This window comes from Myotis lucifugus, unplaced genomic scaffold (assembly GCF_000147115.1).
Source record: "Myotis lucifugus unplaced genomic scaffold, Myoluc2.0 scaffold_191, whole genome shotgun sequence".
In the NCBI taxonomy this organism is placed as follows: domain Eukaryota; kingdom Metazoa; phylum Chordata; class Mammalia; order Chiroptera; family Vespertilionidae; genus Myotis; species Myotis lucifugus.
In genome coordinates, this window is record NW_005871239.1 from 1,193,121 (window position 1) to 1,204,221 (window position 11,101).

The window sequence follows — 11,101 nt, forward strand, 5'->3', positions numbered from 1 at the left end:
TTTTAGAATAATTTTGTTCACTTCTTTTGTTATTATTTTCCTGAAGTATGTACAATTATGTCTCCATTTTCATTCTTAATATTACTCATTTAGATATTATTCTGTTTTCTTGATCAATCTTGTAAGAATTGTGTCAGTTTCATGAGGTTTATTTTCTTAAAGTACCAACTTTTAGCGGTGTTAATTTTCTCTTTTATGTATTTGTTTTGTATTTCATTAACTTATGTTCTTGTCTTTATATTTTTGGCTTTTTGGGGTTATATTTTGACTTTTTTAACCTCTTAATTTTTAATCATTTTTCTTTATATATCATTGAAGGCAATACATTTTTCTCTAGGTACCACTTTATCTTTGTCCCATAATTGTTAGCATGTTGTTTTCTAATTCCCACTGCTTTTTGTACTTTGGTCAATGAATTATTTTAAAGTGCTTTAAAAATTCCAATGTATTAAGTTTTATTAGCTGTCTTTTTGTAATTGTACCTTATGTTATTTTCATTGTGGGAAGTGATGCCAATTCTTTAATTATCAGTGATGGCTTGCAGTAGCATATGGTCATTTAAAAAATGTTTCACATGTGCATAAGTATGAATTTTTTAAAAATTGGGTGATTTAGTCTATAAAACTTGTTTCAAATCTTTACCGATTTAGCTTTTACTTTCTGTATCAATTACTGAAAGGGGTAAATTAATGACTATCTATGATAATGATAAATTTGTTAAATTGCTTTGTAGTTTTGCCTATTTTTAAAAAATACATATTAAGGCTGCATTAGTAGGTACAATCAAGTTTAGAATTAACTTCATATTGTGTTGAACTTTTTATTATTATGTGGTGATCTTTTCTTTTAATCTTGAGTAATGTTTTGTGGTTTTTGGTTTTGTTTGTTTGTTTGTTTGTTTTTGCCTAATATCAGTATAGCTACAGAAACCTTTTATGTGAAGATAGTGGCTAGCTTGTATATCTTCTTCCACCCTTTAAGCTGTTCTGTGTCTAATGTTTCTAAGTATCTCTGGTAAACAGTATTTATCTGGAATTCTTATTTTATCTAGACTAACAAGCTTTTTCTTTGAACTGGAGAGTTTTAGTCTATTTATAGTTATTTTGATTACTGATTCATTTGTATTTACTTCTGCTATATTACTTGCTTTTTCCCCACATATTTATTTTTTCCCTTTCATGTTTTCTCTTTATTGTTTTTCTCTTTATTCTCATTCTGGAGCCTCCTTCTACCAGTTTAGAGAAAATAACTTCAAAAATGTATCCATTTAGTAATCACCTTTAATATTTTTTTTTCTTTTAATTGTCTTTTCCTGAAATGTTGCAGATCGGTTACAGCAAAGAGAACGGCGACCATCAAGGAAAACTGTCACTCTGGGCTCCTTTTTGACCGCAGCAGCTACGTGGAAGCAGCTGCAGCTTTGATAAGGGCCACTCACCTTTTATATTTTAATATGGCCACTTAACTTATCAAAGTTTACAGATAATCAGTATTTTTTTTTCTCTTCCAAAATTAGAAAAAGATCTTAGAACTCGTAAATCACCATCCTCTCTATGTATACTCTATTTTTATAGTATATTTTAGTTCTAACCCCACAAGACAAATTTTTATTACTGCTGCACACAGTGATAATTTAGAGCATTTCTCCTCAGTATTTCTCAACCTCAGCACTGCTAACATGTTGGGTCAGATATGTCTGTTGTGAGGAGCTGTTCTGTATGTTGCAGGATGTTTAACAACATGCCTAACCTCTATACACTAGATGCCAATAGCATCACCCTCCCCAAGTTGTCACAGATAAAAATACCTTCAAATATCATCAAATGTTGCCTGAGGGGGGACATTTGCTCTAGGTTTAGAACCATTGATTTAGATCTACTCAATTACTTAACAACTAGAAGCCCAGTGCACAAAATTTGTGCACTTGTGTGTGTGTGTGTGTGTGGGGGGGGGGGGTCCCTCAGCCTGGCCTGCACCCTCTCGCATCCAGGAGCCCTTGGGGGATGTCCGACTGATGGCTTAGGCCCACTCACTGCGTCAGTCAGACATCCTTAGCATTTCTGTGGAGGCGGGAGAGGCTCTTGCCACCACCACTGCTCTTGCCAGGCGGAAGCTCATGTGCTGAGCGTCTGCCCCTTGGTGGTCAGTGCGCGTCATAATGAACAGTTGTTCCACTGGTTGTTCTGCGTTCGGTCAATTTGCATACTAGGGTTTTATTATATAGGATTGGAACCACATACATTGGTAAAGTTGGTCCAAACACCCATGTGACAGAGAGCTTATGGTTATGAATTCTTATGAATGGCTTGCCTCTTTCAGCCAGTACCAAGCTTCCTTGTTATCCCTTCTGCCCAGTGGGTTGATTTCTAGAAGGTTGTAGTCCTTGAGCAGTCTTGGCTTTTTAAAATCTTAAATAACCCCCTAGGTTTAAAAACATTCAGGCATTGTCAAGAACTATGAAGAGCCTGAGATTTTTATCCTAATTTTAAGCAATCAAATTTCATAAATTCCAGTGCAAGACTTGAGACACCCAAGTCAAACATGAAGAACAGTTTATTTTTATAGCAAGAGTGTCATATTTTATATTAGTTCCCAAGCTTCATTCCCCACAAGGTGACATAAAAGCGTTTCAGATGACCTCTATACATTCAGTGGGTTGTATTACTAGACAGAAACTCTGAGCTTAGGGAACCCAAATCTTCCATAATGGCCATTTAAGCATGCCTGCTTTCATGCCAGGGGGAGACAGTATCTTTATCTGCCAAGGCTTCTCAGTAAACAAACATTCTGGAAACATAGTGTAGAACAAAGGGTAGCTAGTGCCTTTTTCAAAAAAACATGTAGACACAAGAATTATTCCCCCAAAGTCATCAAAATGGAAGGTCAAGGTACAGTAGATATCCTTAGAATAAAAGCTATTAGTGCTCCATAACCTCAAAGAATTCCTATTTCATTTTAACCTTCGCAGCTCCTTAATTTTTTAAATAAAAATATTGAATATATTTTATGCAGCATTTTAAAAATAAAAAACATTTCAGAATTCTAGTTTGTGATATTGCTGGAAATTGAAGTTGCAGAGTTAATTTATAGAACTTAAAATAAGCCAAACACTTATCCTATGCTTGTTTCTTATGTAATTCTTCAATTGGTCTCCAGTATCTGAATTATAAGCAGTTCCTTTATATTTCCTTTTCTACTTTGGTATTGCAAAATGTAGCCTTCCATTAAAATATAGCCTTCCTTTAACCTGCAAAAGAAGATTCTACTCTTGCATTGCACACAAAAATGGTTTTCCACATAAGCATTTGTAATCTTTTTCTTGATGGCAAAACAGAAGAGAAATGCTATGAAAATCCCAGCTAAGAATGGCATCTCCATAGATGATGGAGTTAAACTTTAAGAATAAACTGTATTCGTCTCTTCATTGAAATGGTTTTCCTCAGTTAAGTGGGAATATTTTGGAGTTGTAAATAGGGGTAAAATTGTTTTAACTTCTTTTATGTATGTTTCAAACTCTCATGCAGTTTATTTCCCAGGAGCTTTTTGTTGTGTTCATATGTATCTGGCCTATGTGTATATTTCAGGAAATAGTTAAATAACCAATTTTTAAAATATAGTCTTGTTAAATTTCAGCCCCAGGCGTAGTTTGTCTTTTGTATTTTGCTGTCTACAATGGGAGTATTTGGTAGTGAGGAATAGAATAAGTATGATGAGAAGACATTTATGTAAGAATAGGAAATCTTTCAGACAGAATTTGCCAGAATTGATTTTCCCTAGCCAAGCCCCGAAGGTAGCTCTTGCCACTGTTGGTGAAGTTAAAGGATTTATGAGAAGTCACCACAAGGTACTTACAAGTCACTTGAGCTTGAGCTGTAATTATTAGTCCAGTTTCCAGATTCAATGCTATTTAATAGTTTTGTGAACTAAGGATAGGGCTAATTCCACATTTTAGGTAAAACTCCAAGGCACAGGCAGGAAATGTTTTTAGGTCATATTGCTGAAGAATGAAGAGCTGGGTAGAGACCTCAGCTAAGGTTTTCCCACGTTTCATGCATTCCCATAATATAAAAATTTTCCAAACTAGAGGCCTGGTGCATGAAAATTCATGCACTGGAGGTGGGTTCCCTCAGCCTGGCCTGCCCCCTCTCACAGTCTGGAAGCCCTCAGGGGTGGGAGGTGACCCGGCGATCAGGGGAAGGTGATGCCCGCATCACACCTCTGCTGCTGCCACTGTCAGCAGCACAAATCTCGGCCGGCCCTGGTTACCTGAGCCTCAGGCGGCCCTGGGCGGCTAGGAAGCCACCATCCAAGGCTTGCCTGCAACTCAGACTGGCCCTGGGTGGCTGGTGGGCTGAGGGGACTGGGGGACTCTGGAGGCGGGCAGGCCCAGCCTTGCCATGTGCCTGCTGCCCCAGTGGGGCTGAGGGGACTGGGTGCCACCATCTTGTGGCTGTGGGCACTGCCATCTTTGAGGGTGTGACAGTCCATTAGCATATTCCCTCCTTATTGGCTGTGGGTGCCACCATCTTTGAGGGCGGGGCAGTCAATTAGCATATTCCCTCCTTATTGGCTGTGAGCGCCACCATATTTGCTACAGCGTGGGGGTCAATTAGCATATTCCCTCTTTATTAGATAGAATTGTACCTATGGAATCCTTTTTTCATAGATGTTAATAGGTATTCCTTTAAATAAGGTTCAAATGATTTTTAAAATGCTGATTTAAATAAAATTTAGAGTATTTTAAAATATATTTTGGTTCCAAATCCTTTATGAGTTACATGGTTTGTAAATATCTTTCCTCATTCGGGGCCTTGTTTTATTTTCGTTTTGTTTTTTACCCTTTTACCACATTTTTTCTATTTTTTTATTCAAATATAGTTGACATACAATATTATATTAGTTTCAGGTGTACAACATAATTAATTATTTGACATTTATATACCTTATAAAGTGATCCCACAATATGTCTAGTCATCATTTGACACTGTACATAGTTATTACAATATTATTGACTGTATTTCCTATTCTTTCCAGTAGCTTTTGATGAATAGAAGTTTTAAATTAAACTATAGACTGATTTCTTAAATTTTTCAACATTTAATCTTGTAAGGTTTGGTTTTAGGGATCCCACCCTACTCCCATATATTCTTATGTTTTTTTTCTACTAGAAATTTAATGTTTTGGTTTTTTACATTTAAGTCTATACCTACAACTGATAATATATCTGGAACTGATTTGGAGATACAGTGTGAGGTAAGGATCTAATTTTCCCCCACATATAAAAATTATTGTGCCTGAACTATTTGGTAATCAGTCTTCAAGGGTCATCTCCATCATATGTGACATTTCCACATGTGTGTGAATCTGTTTCTGGCCTGTCTATTCTCTTCCATTTTGTTACTCTGTCTATTCAGACACCAATTCCAATACTGTTTGTAATTGAAAAAAAAAACACAAAAGAAACAGTCTAAATATTCACCAGGAGACTGGATGGAAAAATTGTGATTATTCATACAATTAAATATTATTCAGCAGTGAAAAATAAAACTAGAGCTACCTATGTTAAAGTCTCAAGAATATAATGTGCCCCCCACCCCCGCCGAAGAATTAGCAAAATAATACCTAGAATATTATACCACTTTTAGGAAACATAAAAAACAAAACTATTCATTGTTTAGGAATATATAGAAATACAATAAATATATTAATAAATGCATGGAAAACTCTACATTCAGAATGTTGTTACTTCTGAGAGATGGACAGGACATGATAAGGGAGACACAGAAGCATCCATGGTGCTTGTAATCTTTCTTAAGATGCTAAGTGTGTACATGTATTTATTTTATTATTCTTCACATATTCTTATGTCTTAAATTATTTCTAATGTTTTTACAATAACAATATAACATGCCTTCAGTGCAGTAGTTCTCAGAGCCTTTAATTTGCCAACAGACCTTGTCTTTATCGAAAAAGAAAGGGGCATTCTATAAATATTTCCCAAATTTAATTGAGCATGGAATCTTCTTTTCCCAGGAACACCTATTGGTACCTTGGGAATTAGTCTGTTTTATGGATCCCAGATTCAGAATATGGACATTATACTATACTGTTTATAAAGATGAGACCAATCCAAGGTCTAGTCTTTAGTGTGTCCTCGAGTTACAAGAAGTGCTTTGAACCCAGCAGGATGTAAAGGGAGGTGTTATGCATGTGGTTTTTACCTTAGTGTTTTCCCTCAAGTCCCTGGATATTCCTATGGCTTTAATTTGTTGTGTACATCCTCCTCCCACTCCGCCCTATGGGGGCAGTTGGAATGTTTGAAATAGAGAAATCAATAAAGTAGAATTTCCACATGGTGAGAAGACAGCTATAACACGACCTCCTCTTCGCTTCAAACAGCACACAGTGTAGAGAATGTCTGTTATAGGACCGGGGCCACCAAAGGCATTCTCTGCTCAGGAATTAATTGTTACAGGAAAATTTTTATCACCCTAGTTAATGAGCATTTTTATGATGGGTTATCCTTATAAATAACATATCCTTTTTTTTGTAATTATAAGGAGACTTTGTTTTAATTAGTATTTTTAATATATAAAAATGAGGCTGATTCCTACTCTCTCTCTTTTTTTTGCAATAGGAATGCTTTATTTGGCAGACTTGATGTAAAAAAGGAAAAAAAAGAATATAAATAAAGCAGCTGATTTGACCTGGCAAGCTTCGATTCCAATTCAGCGTACTTTCCCTATTTATAAAGTGCAGTAAAAATGTTGGCCTTTGGAAACTGATATTCCCTGGGTGCGTGAGTGTGGTGAGGCTTTTTTGTTTTGTTTTGTTTTTGTTATTATTGCTCTTTTTAAAAAATGGAGCAAAATTCTAATAGGAAAACTCCAAATAAGAGTGAAGGTAATGTCCGTATGCATATGTAAAGGAACAGATTATTTTAAAATGACTTTTTAAAGATTGTGGCCCCAAAGGGTGACTGTGGGCCTTGTGCAGTCCAGTATATGTGCTACTATGATCTTGCTTGAGGCTCATAAATCTTGCATTATTTGGAGTAAGCGTAGACACTCCAAAATGAATTTAGAGGCAAATGTGAATGTGTTTCTGGGCATGGCCGGGTGGAGAGAATGCTGTGATCATGTCTCAAAAAATTCTAATCATCTGGTCTTATAATGAATGGATTAGTTCCTCCATTCTGCCAATAGCACATGAGCATATGAAAACTTTGAAGTGCGGGAGGCAACGGCAAAGAAAACAATAAACTGTGCATGTGAGACTGGCTTGATGCTCGGTGATTAAGAGATGAGGACCCCGCGGGTCAGCTCCCCATAGGTACAAACAGATGTTTGCACCGTTTCACAGCTGCTAAATATGATATAAATCCAAAGAATTTTTCTTGTTTTTATAAAGGAAAAAAATACCCAGACAGCAAATTTTTGGTCATTCAGATACTCTTACCAAATGACATCTGGTTTCTGTACTGCTTATTTAAGCAATCCTTAAAAAAAATGTTTGCCAAGGGGAGTAACTCTAAACTTTCAGTCCTTCACCATACATAACAGTACAGTTTAAATTACAGTGTAGCATGCAGAGTTTATTATAAGCAATGACATTCTTTATTTCTTAACCAGCAAGTTTTACTTTTAAGAAAATGGGTTCGATATTATGTAATTAGTTAGGGGAAATCTATGATGAAGTTACATTGAGGATATCTGGGATTCCTCTCCTAATGATGGCAAAGAAAATGAATTAATCGTTTCCATATGTTAAGAACGGTGGCGAGCAAAGTTAAACTACAGTTACCTAAAATAAAATGTCAGCAGTATAGCGAGACAGTATTTTGACTTGCATCAAGGTGAGAGAACATGAAAGGCAGACAGGAAGCAGTGACAGGTTGAAGGTCAAGAGGGAAATGAATCTTAATAAAAGACTTGCCCAACTCTTTGGAGAAGAACCAGATTTTTGCCGTCTCTACATCCATTATGCCTTTGGGGTTATATGCAGAAATTCGCTTATTATTCTGCTCAACAGCAAATATGTTTATATTGATTGTTCCTCTCAAAGGCGTCTAGTGGAAGGACCTAATGCCCGAGTTTGCAGGCTTGCTTTCTGAATTTTTTTGACCTCAAACCTTTATGTCTGACATTGATCTATGGGTTTTTTTTTTTTGTGTGTGTGTGTGTGTGTTTTTGGAGCTTTCATTCAGTGAGAGCTTAGCACTGAAACAGAAAATGTGATAATTCCATAACAAATTTGGCAATTAGCAGAACAAATTTGGCAATTAGCAGCATTCCTCCTTTTGGGTTTTACATCATTATTTGGCCTCGTGCTGTAATTCCAGTGTGATATTAATAAAGAGTAAACAGCCTGACAGGTCCAGCTCAGCTGGAGAATCCTCACGCGAAGATTTGCTAGAGTGAGGATAACGAACTGCACGGACCTCCCTTCGTCTTTGAAAATTGATATGTTTGTTTCTTGGGTACTAGGCTCTGGCCATCCGGTGACATAGGGTCCACCAGAGGTATATTTGCAGGAGGAACATAGTTTTTCCTGTTGTGAAATTTGACTTGACTTTGTAAAGTTTGGAGGAGAGTTCAGGCTTGGCATACGTAATGATCTTCGGTTTCAGCATCAAGTCTAATTCACTGCTTCATTTGCTATTTCTTTCTTAGACTTTGGCAGGAATGTTGCCTTCCTCCAGATTCCATGATGAGGTTTACCCTATCTCTAGCATCCATCATTTCTGTGTTTACTAACTTTGAGAAGCTTCTCATGTCAAACTTTCTTGTAAATCCCCTCTGTGTCTGAGAGTCCCTGGTGGGGGCTCATAAAGAGGTTTCATGGAATCACAGCTGAGGAGTCCCGTACTCAGGTTGACGCTCAACTGTGCACAGCTACCTCCTCCGCCCCAAGCCCCCGGTGCCAAGTTCTCCTTATCGCCAACAGCTTCCTATTGATGTCAGGGAGACTAAACGTGCACAGGAAATATGAAGCTCTTCACTCCCTGAGAACGAGGATATTTAGCTTGTGCAGATCCCTGGACCCTAAAATGGATTTAATCAGCCCAATTCACATCATAAATATCATGTTGCAAGGACACACATGTGCTGGAACAGATAGGAGATTTCATTTTAACTTTTAAATTTGCAAAATCATACCCTGTGGGCCATCAATTTTTCTTGGACACTCCAGGGACTTCATGCCAAGAGGAATTCTTCCTCACATTGAGTAAGTTCATGGTCTTTATTGCAGAGGGAGCAGTTTCCTTTGTTTTCTAATATATTGTATTTCACCTTCTAGAACCCTATTGGAACCTCTCGGTTGTTCTTTCTGCCTCCATTGTCCCCAGAAGGATCCGAAGAAAGGCCAGATGATCTTTTGTAAACTCTCCTTCCTCCCTCCCTCCCTCTCTCCTTCCCTCCCTTCCATCCTTCCTTCCTTTTTCCCTCTCTCACTCCCATCTTCCAAATAGCCTATTAATATATAGTGATTCCCTACTGAATCTTATCCATCTATATAAAAGCCTAAGTGACTGTTACAATCATATGACCAGCTGGTAGCTATGATGCGCACCGATCACCAGGGGGGAGACGCTCAATGTAGGAGCTGCCCCCTACTGGTCAGTGCACTCCCACAGCCAACTTCCCGCGGCTGGCCAACCTCCCGCAGTCCCTTCCCCTGGCCAGCCAGGCCCGCCCTGATTGGGACTGGGCAAGATAGCCCTGATTGGCCCCGATCTCCGGCCAGGCCGAGGGACCCCACCTGTGCACGAATTCGTGCACTGGGCCTCTAGTTTAAACTTAAGAAAATAACTGAGGCCAGAGTTTTTTAAATTACATTTTAAATTTTGAAATCATTGTGAATTCACCTGCAGTTGTAAGCAACAATACAGAGATCCCCTGCACACTTTGCCCAGTTCCACAATGGAGACATATTGCAAAACTGTAGTACAATATCACAACCAGGGTTTTTACATTAATGCAGTCAACATACGGAACATTTCCATCAACACAAGAATCCCTGTCTTTGCCATTTTAAAGCTACAACCCACTATCCTAACCATTGGCAACCACTAATTGATTTCTATAATTTTGTCCTTTTGAGAATGTTATATAAATGAAATCATACAATATGTGATTTTTGAGGAATTAGCTCTTTTTCACTGAACATAATTCACTGGATATTCATCCAAGTTATTTCATGTGTTAGTAGTCAGATCCTTTTTATTACTGAGTAATATTCCATGGTATGGATGTACCAAAATTTGTCTAACCTTTCACCTGGAAAAGGACATCTGTGCTATTCCCAGTTTTTGGCTATTATGACTAAAGCTGCGGTGAATATTTGTGTATAGATTTGTGTGTGAATAAGTCTTCATATCTCTGGGATAAATGCCCAGGATTAAAATTGCCAAATCATATGATAGTTGAATGCTTAGTTTTGTTTTGTTTTTTTGTTTTGTTTTAAGAAACTGCCAAGTTGTTTTCCAGAGTGACTATACCATTTTTCAGTCCTGTCAGGAATCACATATAAGTTACCCAGTTTGTCCATATTTGGTGTTGTCAGTATCTCTTATTTCAGCCATTATGTTAAATGTGTAGTGACATCTCATTGTGGTTTAACTTGCATTTACCTAAGGAATAATGATGCTGAACATCTTTTCATGTGCTTATTTGCCATCTGTATATTCTCTTCAGTGAAATATCTGATAATGTCTTTTGCCCATTTTGCAATTGTTTTTTTTTAAAGAACTGTTGAATTTTGAGAGCTTTTTACACTTTCTAGCTACTAATACTTTGTTGGATATGCAATTTGCAAATATTTCTTCCTAATTTGTAGCTTATCTATTCATTCTCTTAACAGGGTCTCAAGCAGAGGAGAGGTTTTTATTTTTGGTAAGGTCCATTTCATCTATTTTTTTCTTTTCATGGATCATGTTTTTAGTGTTAGAATTCTTTGTCTAGCCCTATGTCCTGAAGATTTTTTTCTAAAAGTTTTAAAGCCTGTAAAGTTATAGTATATAAGTGGTAGACATAGTGGTATGTATATCTTACATAATTTATCATTGCAGTCTATGGCTGTTGACATTTTACAAGTTTAG

General features: G+C 37.2%; 1 non-coding gene across 1 annotated transcript; it reads right to left on the bottom strand.

The window, feature by feature from the left end:
- Window positions 1–1,300: 1,300 nt before the first annotated feature.
- LOC106698520 lies at window positions 1,301–1,435 on the bottom strand. Its single transcript, XR_002831241.1, has one exon. It is a non-coding gene; the product is annotated as a small nucleolar RNA SNORA16B/SNORA16A family (small nucleolar RNA).
- Window positions 1,436–11,101: the final 9,666 nt, after the last annotated feature.